At 51.1% G+C, this 9805-nt stretch overlaps 2 non-coding genes across 2 annotated transcripts; both read left to right on the forward strand.

Moving 5' to 3' along the window:
* The first annotated feature begins 4721 nt into the window (after positions 1-4721).
* On the forward strand, positions 4722-4846 carry LOC119392065 (U5 spliceosomal RNA). The gene has a single exon (XR_005183657.1). It is a non-coding gene; the product is annotated as a U5 spliceosomal RNA (small nuclear RNA).
* Positions 4847-6203: 1357 nt separating this feature from the next.
* Positions 6204-6325, forward strand: LOC119392047 (U5 spliceosomal RNA). Its single transcript, XR_005183640.1, has one exon. It is a non-coding gene; the product is annotated as a U5 spliceosomal RNA (small nuclear RNA).
* Positions 6326-9805: the final 3480 nt, after the last annotated feature.

Below are 9805 nucleotides of genomic sequence, written 5' to 3' on the forward strand. Positions count from 1 at the left end.
GATCACTGCGTCCAAGGCTGCATCCTAGGAGGATTTAATCATACTTGGATGCAGCAAGGGTCTCGTTCTGGCAGACTTGATGCTTTCAGGTAGTATGCGAGGGATTATTGGTCGTAATAATTTCACGTGCTACGTGACGCCAACAGACAGAAAAGGAGTGTTCCACACTCGCCGTCATGGCTACTGGCGGCGCTGACTGACGCTCCCACGCTTAAATGCACGTATATACCCCATAAAGTGGACGGGGCGATGGCCGCCGCGGTAGCTCAGTAGGTAGAGCATCGCGGACGCGTAATTCGTAGGTCGCAGGTTCGGTCCCTGCCCGCGGCAAGCTATCTTTTCGTCCACTTTTCTTTCTTCACATTTACGTTACATTTACTACTAATAACGTCCACTATACTTTCCTTGGCATTATTGTCTGTTAGTGCTCATTAATATTGTGTATAACAAAGAAAAGCGAGCCCTTAAAATTTCCACTTTCCTTCATTGATCATATCAGTAATTCAGATGATCTACAATGACACGACACAGTGTGCCGCGTATACAGGCATGTTGCAGCCAATTTTTTTTTTTTTTATCCATCTTGGTTGCAGGCCTGCAGTTGCAGCACGGCCAACGTTTGCGCCCATTTTCGCGCTACATCCACCCAACCAAGGAACCGCATACGCGCCAACGCAATTATGGCCGCCAACGCAGCAGCAGCAACAGGCGTAACAGTGTGGCAGTGGAACTGTCGCGGCTTCGGAAGGAAGAAGGCAGTCATCCAGCAGCACATTGCACGCGCCGCGCGCAAGCCGGACGTGATACTACTACAAGAGACACTCACCGACGCACCGTCACTCCCCGGCTACAGAGTGCACAAGGGCCCACCCGACGGCAGAGGCCTGTGCACCCTGGTCAGGAAGGGACTCACGTTCGTCGAACACGAGCTCCACAACACTATCAAGATCGAGCACACACTCACCGAAATCATCCCGGGCAAGAAGAGAAAAGGAAGCATATTTCTGCTGAACGTCTACAGCAACCCATCGAAGAGAAAAGAGAGATTCAAGACACTACTGCACAGAGCCAGCACCGCGGCGGGCCGCAACACGCTGATCGCGTGCGGTGACTTCAACGCGATGAACCCAGCCTGGGGCTACAACAAGTACACAGCAAAGGGCCGCGACCTGTACCAAGACGCCACGGAACTCGAGTTCACCCTCATCACGGACCCGACGCATCCGACGAGAATCGGTAACTCCGTGTCCCGCGACACCACTCCGGACCTCACGTTCGTCAAGAACGACGTCCGGGGCGCGATCACCTGGAGAAACACGGGGGCCGACCTCGGCAGTGACCACACCATCGTGGAAATCGGCATACCAGAACACAACGACACCAGCAACAGAACACACAGATGGATAGACTGGGATGCCTTCCGACACACCAGAAACCAGAGGGAAGACGGTGACGACGAGATCGAAGACATAGACTCGTGGACGGCCGAAATCACCAAGAACGTACGCGACGCGACGAAAGAAATTAAAACGGACGCGGAGATAGACAAAGTAGACAGCCGGCTAGCGCATCTCATCGAGGCCAAACAGTCGATACTCAATCGATGGAAGAAACAACGGCTCAACCGCAGACTCAGAAAGCAGGTGGCGGAGCTCAACCGAGCGATCGAAGATCACTGCCGCGTGCTATGCGCGCAACAGTGGAACGAGATCTGCAACGCAGCAGACGGGCAGATGCACAGCGGGAAGACGTGGAACCTGCTGCGGCATCTGCTCGACGAAACCAAGACCAAGTCACACCAAAGGGACAGACTCGCCAAGCTCATACATCGGGCGGTCTCGGTACACGGCGCCGATGAAGTCACCAGGCGTATCAACGACAAATATCTGCCAACTACACCCACCGAACAACACGCGCCGTACGGCGGCCAACCCAACGCGAACCTCGATCGCGATATTGACGTCGAGGAAGTCCGCGCGGCCCTGCACGGCCTCAACAGCCGGTCGGCGGCCGGCCCGGACCTCGTCACGAACAAGGCGCTGAAGAACCTCGACGACGGCTCCATTGAGAACCTAGCAAAGTACTTCAACAAGTGCTGGAAAGCGGGCGAGCTGCCGAAGCAGTGGAAGACAGCCAAGACCATTCTGATTCCCAAGCCGGGGAAGCCACCGGACACGGACAACCTCCGGCCCATCTCGCTCACGTCCTGCGTGGGCAAGGTGCTGGAGCACGTCCTGCTCAACAGGTGGCAAGATTACCTGGAACGAGAAGGGCTGTACCCGGCCACGGTAATCGGCTTCAGACAGCACCTGAGCACGCAGGACGCGATGCTGCAGCTCAAATACCAATCATCGACGGCGATGGCAGCGCACGCGACAACAAGGCAATCCTGGGGCTCGACCTGCAGAGCGCCTTCGACAAGGTGAAACACTCGGCGATCCTGTCCCAAGTCTCAAATCTCAACATGGGTGAGAGATCCTACAACTACATTAAGGACTTCCTCACGGACAGGACCGCCGAGCTGCGAGCAGGCGACCTACAGACGCAAGAGAAGAAGCTCGGGAGCACTGGCACACCGCAGGGGTCGGTCATCTCGCCGATGCTGTTCAAACCTGGTAATGATCGGAGTGGCAGAGAAGCTCGCGGATGTCGAACACGTCAGGCACACCATCTACGCGGACGATATCACGCTGTGGGTGACCGGTGGCAGCGACGCCCACATTGAGTGCGCGCTGCAAACCGCCGTCGACGCGATAGAAGACCGGTTGGAGGGCACCGGACTGATATGTTCGCCGAGCAAATCGGAGCTCCTAATACTCCCACCTACCAACAACGTCAGAGGCAAGACCAAAAAACGCGAATACGAAAAGATCCGAATCATAACCAAATCCGGCAACGTTATCCCCGAGGTCGGTAAAATCAGGATCCTAGGCATGGTCATCGAGAAGCACGGAAGAAACGGCGACATCATCGCCCGTCTTACAGCGAAGGCGGCCAACGCGACGCGACTCCTCAAACGAGTCACGTCCCGGAAAGCAGGCATGAGAGAGGAGAGCCTAATCAGGCTCGTACAATCCTTTATCATCAGCCACGTCACTTACGTCGCAGCCTACCACAGATGGCTGCAACACGAACGCAACAAAATCAATGCCATCATCAGAAGAGCGTACAAAACGGCGTTGGGCCTGTTTGAGTCCACGAGCACGACCCGCCTCTTACAACTCGGGATACACAACACGCTCGAAGAAATAGCCGAAGCACAACGGAGCGCTCAACTGGAGCGGCTGTCCACGACCAATGCCGGGAGGAAAATACTGGATGACCTGGGAATAGGACACTCGAACGAAGCGGAGACGAAGCTCCCCGTCCCCAAAGAGGTCCGACGCCAAACCAGAACCGACCCCATACCCAAGAACATGAATCCCGACTACAACAAGGGAAGAAGAGCGGCGAGGGCCAAGGCTCTCATCGACCTGCACGCCAACGACGAGCACGCGCGATATGTGGACGCGGCCGAATACCAACAGAACGCTTTCGCAGCGGTCGTCATCGAGGCGTCGACCGGCGCAACAAGGACGGCAGCGAGCGTGAAGAGCATTGGAGCGGAACAGGCGGAGGAGGTGGGCCATCGCCCTGGCCATCATCGACCCAGACTGCCACACCGTGCTAAGTGACTCGAGACAGGCGGTGCGAAACTTCGCCAAAGGCCAAGTATGTAGAGAGGCCGAACGAGTATTGCGTGCGGCCAAACTGCAAGACAGAAAAGTAAGAATTAAGTGGTTCCCGGCGCACGCGGGTGACGCGTCGGAACGCAATGCCAATCACAACGAGACGGCACACGCAGCGGCGCGAGCGCTAACTAACCGCGCCCCCGGCGACAGACCGTCAGACGTGGTTCGGAGCCAAGGACCGCATGACGGACTATAACGACATCACAAAAGCCTACCGCATGGCTCGCAGGACTTTCCCACTCCCGCACCCGCGGTTGAGTCGAGCGGAGGCGGTACTATTGAGACAGCTCCAGACCGGATCGCTACCGAGTCCGGGACTGATGCATCGCATGTACCCCGAGACATACCCGACCGACAAGTGCAAGGTCTGCCGGAGGGAGACGGCGGATCACACGCACATCTTGTGGGACTGCATCAAACACCCAGAGGAAGCGAGATCAAGAACGATCCCGTCGCGGCTCGAGGAAGCCGCGAAGAGCTACGACCTGGATCAACAGCTCTGGGCCGTCCAGCAGGTCCTCGGGGCGCTCGAAAGGCAGGGACCCAGCGAGCCGGCAACGGCGAGCGGAGACCCGCGCCGAGTAACGGCAACCCCGAAGACGACGTAGGCCCTCGTCGGGGCGCGCGAGCGCCCAACTGCAGGCACAAATAAAGTTTGTTCCAATCCAATCCCAATGTCGCGTGGGCGGAAGCACGCCCAGCAGGCGATCTTGAACACTAGATGGCGACAGCTGCACCCAGAATGGAAGCCGCGCGGAGTAGTTGTGGAATTTCTATCAACAATTTTAGCTTTTAAACGAAAGCGTAGTAAGACTTGACATTAATTTATTAAGAAGTGTACGTTTAAACGGGAAGAAAAGCAATAAAGCCTGTTGACGAACTGAAACATTGAGAATCAAAACCCCAAACTTGAAAAAGTACTTATGCGAAACCTTGGCCATGAAGCCAAGTCCGTATTCGGGCGGACTGAACAAGGGCCCACTTCGGTCATCGCTCACGTCTCTCCTCAAATCCACGTATTAATCTTTCGCCTTTTACTAAAGATTACCGTGGGGAGGGACACTCCAATGAGCCTATGGGCCAATTTTTGGGAGGCCTTACCCGTTTGGGTGAGGCCTAGCATTGAAGTCAAAAGAAAGGTTTTAATGTGTGTGAGTTCGCAGTTTACGCTCACCTTCGGTTAGACACTATTTGCACTCCGAAGTCAGTAACTGCGTATTCGAATTCACCTAGTGCAAGATTTCTAATCACATACACGTCCTTACTAGGCCAGATCCCCCCCCCCCCTTTACAGCTTGCGCACTTCGGATCGGGCCGGCCCTCCTGACTTTTGGAGATTCTTGCGATGGCTCCGCGTTCAACCTTACTGCCTAGCGCGCGAAGTTTAAATATGTAGTGCGATATTTTCGGCATTTATCGAGTAATTAAATCGCCGGCATAACAGAATTAACAAGTCAAATTATGTGAAAAAAAAAAAATTCTACGGAGCATTTGCATGTATTACAAATGAGGCTGGTTCAGCGTCGTCTGGGCCTGCACGTTTCTATCGCAGATCAGTGTCCCGAATCGTCTGCATTCTTACTGCTTTGATTGCAGATGGCATTAAAAAAAAAACACTTCTCCGTTCAATCCATGTATATGTACTACGCCTGTCAGGTTATCACAGTAATTCGAAGTTACGCGACCAAACACGCCCAATGAAACACAAAACCTCTATGAAACGTTTTTAGAGGTCTCGTGTTTCGTGGAACGGTCCGGAAGGATCACACTAACAGCGTCAAGAGCTCCTCTCACCTGCATCAGCCAGAAGAGCGGTAGCGGCAGGTTTTTCTAAACAAAGAATTAACACTCAATGACGATTCCTGCTGCATTTATTGCGGCATTTTACTCCTCAAAGGGGCACCCATGAAGTGCACGAAGGCGACAAAATGTTGCTTCGATGAGTTGGGTATGTTGTGTCCGATCACAAGCCCGCATTTCTAACCAATCTGCAAGAAAAACAACGCATCAGGCTTCCGCAAACACAGAGTGTACGCTGCACACGCAAAATTAGTCAATGCTGCGTGAAAAACAGCAGCGACAATCGAGTTTCCCACAAACATCCACAAGAGCCGCAACTGCCACTCCCAATCTCGGAGGCTTAGCTAAGCTTGGTGGCGTTGGCCCAGCCCGCGATGTTCAACAATAGATGGCGACTGCTACGCTTCAACAGGTCTTCAAAATGGGAGGCCGTGCGGTGTAATAAGTCACAAAATCTTATCAACATTTTCAGCTTTTAAACTAGAATGCAGCAACAATTGACATTTATTTATTAAGAAGTGTATGTTGAAACGGGAAGAAAAGTAATAAATGTATTGAGGAACTGAAACATTGAGCATTAAAACCCCAAACTTGAAAAAGTACTTGTGCGAAACCTTGGCCACGAAGCCAAGTCCGTATCCAGGCGGACTGAACAAGGGCCACTGTCGGTCGTCGCTCAGGTCTCTCCTTAATCCACGTATTAATCTTTCGCCTTTTACTAAAGATTACCGTGGGGAGGGACACTCAATGAGCCTATAGCCAATTTTTGGGAGGCCTTACCCGTTTGGGTGAGGCCTAATACTGAAATCGAAAGTAGATTGTTTAGACTTGCTGGGTTTCTATCCTCGGCGCTTTTTCGCGAGTGCGTCGGCGTTCGCCTAAGGAAGAAAGCGTGGTCTAGTGAGATCAGTGGGCGAGCCCACTTCGTTCACTGCGTGATGCCTCTTTAGCGCTGTTTCTCGTGTCCTTTCTTCTCCCTTCTTTCCGCACGCTGTGTTTCACTCGTTATCATTCACATGTTGCCGACGCCGGATTTATATCAACACCAGGCCGTACGTAGCCAGGAATGTTTTTCGGGGTGGGTGGGGTGGGGGGGCACTTGCTTAAAGTCTTTGACTATTTGAGAAAAACAACCTATTTCATTATTTATTTTCCGGTAAAACACCATTTATCATAAAAAATTATGATACATGGTTACGGGTCTGATCGACACACTGGCTTGGTTATGATGCGGGTTATGTAGGCCGTCATGATTCGAGCATTTGAGGGTTGCGGTCTTGAGAGACCTCTTTGGATTGGGCCCCTTGCCTGTTGCGCTTTGTACTCGCAGTGGTTACGGTGCCCAGCTGCTGACTCAAAGACGCGGGTTCGATTCCCAGCCGCGGCGGTCGCCCTTGGATAGGGCGAAGTGCTGAAGGCCAGTGTACTTACTGTGCGATGTGAGCGCGCATAAGAACCTCTGGTAGTTTAAATTATCAGGTTCTCTTCACTACGGTGTCCCTCATAGCCTGAGTTTGCCAGACAGAGTACACTAGCTGTGCCAGACACGGTACCTGAGTTGTTTTGGAACGTCAAACCGATCAGTGCCATAAACCAAAGTGGAGAGCAGTTACTGCACTTTCATGAAATGCAGTTTCCTAGTGAGAAACTCAAATTGCACCGGGCGCCCTGGTTCGCCGTTACGCACAATCCTTGTAGCAACTGGGAGCCCCGGTGTTATTTGTCGAAAATGGCACAATTTTGCCATTCACACCCGGTTGCCAGGCGCTGCGATGATTGGAAGAAACGGCGCACCAAGGTAACACCAGGGCGCCCCAGTGCACTCCTTTGCGATTTTATGAAGATGTCATTGGTTTCGAGCTTGGTTTCGATCACCCCTCAGGATTTCGATTCTGAAGCCAAATGCAATATGTTTAGTACAGTTACCACAGTTGCTAGGTGTGCAGAGGCTACAGAAGAGTAAATCATTGTACTGTTATGTACACGCAGCTGCGTTTTTTTTTTTTTCGGGCAATTTCTTGGTTCTCGTCATTATTAGCAACTGTATTCCGCCGCTGCGCCGACAGACGGTTGGTCGGTCGGTCGGTCAAACTTTATTAAACTGTGTCTGATATCTTTTCTCGTGCAGTATAGCTGTTTGCCGGTGCGTGCATTTAGTAATCAGTTATTGTAATATTTTTCTACCCCACCAAAGCAAGTTAGCCGATATATGCCAGTGATTATAAAGTGCCGACTCCCAATACGGAATACAAATGGCTGTTGCATTGCTTGAAGAAGTATAGCAACCGTAAAATGCAGTGCAACAGCGCGGCAGTGCAGACCTCTTCAAAGGAGAAGAAAAACTTCTTTCTGGACTGTGGGAGTGCAAAGGCTGACCAATGCTGACGCTACTTCCGCAGTGCATTTCTGGGGTGTCGCGCATATTTACCACCGCGGTAATACCCTCTGCATACTACCGCTCACTACCTGGAAGGCATCAACTCTGCCGGAGTTGATGCCTCAGGCAGTATGCGACACTCCCAGTGTTTCGTGCGCATAAATACCCGATAAGTGGTCGAGGGTACGACCGCCGCTGTATAGCTGAGTTGGCAAGAGCATCGGGCAGGTAATTCCAATTAAGGTCGCAGGTTCGGTCCCTGCCAGCGGCAAGCTGTCTTTTCGTCCACTTCAGTTTCTTCGCATCTATATCACAACTGTTACAATACACTTAAAACAGCACAATCAACGACCCGTATACACCTTCCTTGGCTTCTGCTGGTTTTCATTATCGATGTGCAGTAATTACACATAGTCACATACCCAGTCATTTAATGTTGCCACGGAGGATGGATAGCCGCTTGGCATGTTCGGGAACAGCGCCACCGTGTGCATGCCACGTCCAGACAACGAAAACAGCCGCTTACTGAAGACCCAAGTGCTGATGTGCTAATACTGTCGTCATAGTTTAATCATCGAAGCATGCTTTCTGGATTGGGAGGAGCAATGACAACTGATAACGCAATGTTCACTGCAGGCGCTTCATCTAGAATAACCCAGGATAATTCTGGGCTTCCTTATTTTTAGACATTTATTCTTAATTTTCAATGGCTTTAAACTTGTTTCGGTAGTATTTGTTAAGCATAATTTCTGGCCTCATACATAATGGCATGCTCTGGCCACTCGCTTGAATACTGGCACAACATTTGCAAAAGCACATGAGTGGGACGGGGGCAAAGTGGCAACCGAAATATAATTTGTCTATTCGTGCATCAAAATTTGCGGAAATTAGCACATCAGGTATGTAATTTCTTTGTGCTAAGGCTCACACTTGTTATAAACCTTTGTGGGGTTCGGATATTCCGTAGAGTAAGGGTGCCTTTTGCGAATCGAATTGAATACCGAACTATATCCGAATCGAAATATTTGAAGTTTCGAATATTCCGGCGGCACATGCCATTATTTTTATTGTTGGAGATCGCGTTCAATTGTGAAGATCGCTTAATTGTGAGTTCATGCTTGTCACACAAACCTTCTTAAAGCCGTGTTGATTTGAGGAGAATAAGTAATTTGGTTCCGCTTAACAGAAGGTGTAAGTTATAATTGCTGTAATAAATGACTTCATCAATTAGCGGAAAATGCACATTGCAGACGTCAGTCAGTAGTTTCCACGCAATTTGTAGCTTAAATGAAAGTGTATACAGACTATAAGCCAGGGAAAAGGAAATCACAAACTTAATTGCCGCTCTTGGGCAATTAAGTTGAACCCACAAGCTCTGCATCACGCGTGTGTTGCACAGTCTACCACTTTTCGCAACAGGGTCGTCCCTTTGCAATGTCGTCTGTTTTATGGACACAAGCATGAGCGATACAGAATGAAATACATTTTATCTACGTTGTGTTTTCTAAGAGATAAGTTGGGGACTTGACGAAAGCCAGCAAAAGGACGCCGGGACACGAGGAAAGAGGCAGACACTCCACGCGTGTCCCGTCTTCTTTCTGTGTCCCGTCTCTTCTTGCTGGCCTTCGTCAAGTATCATGAACCCACACGAGGCCCAGATCTCAACTCTAAGTCTTACCCCCCGATTTGTGGTTGTTCGGACTTACAGTGCCCACGCAAGCCCCCGCCCCCCACGTATACGCGGATTTTGCAACCGAAAGCCTTTCACGTACAGTCGATACAAACGTTGCATTTTCAGTAAATACGCAGGTCCATTTGGTAATATGTTTGAGGATCGAGCGCCAATTTCCAGTAAATGTCCCCGCCGCGCTCCCTCACGTCTGAATCAAACATTTAT

Source organism: Rhipicephalus sanguineus, chromosome 4 (genome assembly GCF_013339695.2).
Source record: "Rhipicephalus sanguineus isolate Rsan-2018 chromosome 4, BIME_Rsan_1.4, whole genome shotgun sequence".
Taxonomy (NCBI): domain Eukaryota; kingdom Metazoa; phylum Arthropoda; class Arachnida; order Ixodida; family Ixodidae; genus Rhipicephalus; species Rhipicephalus sanguineus.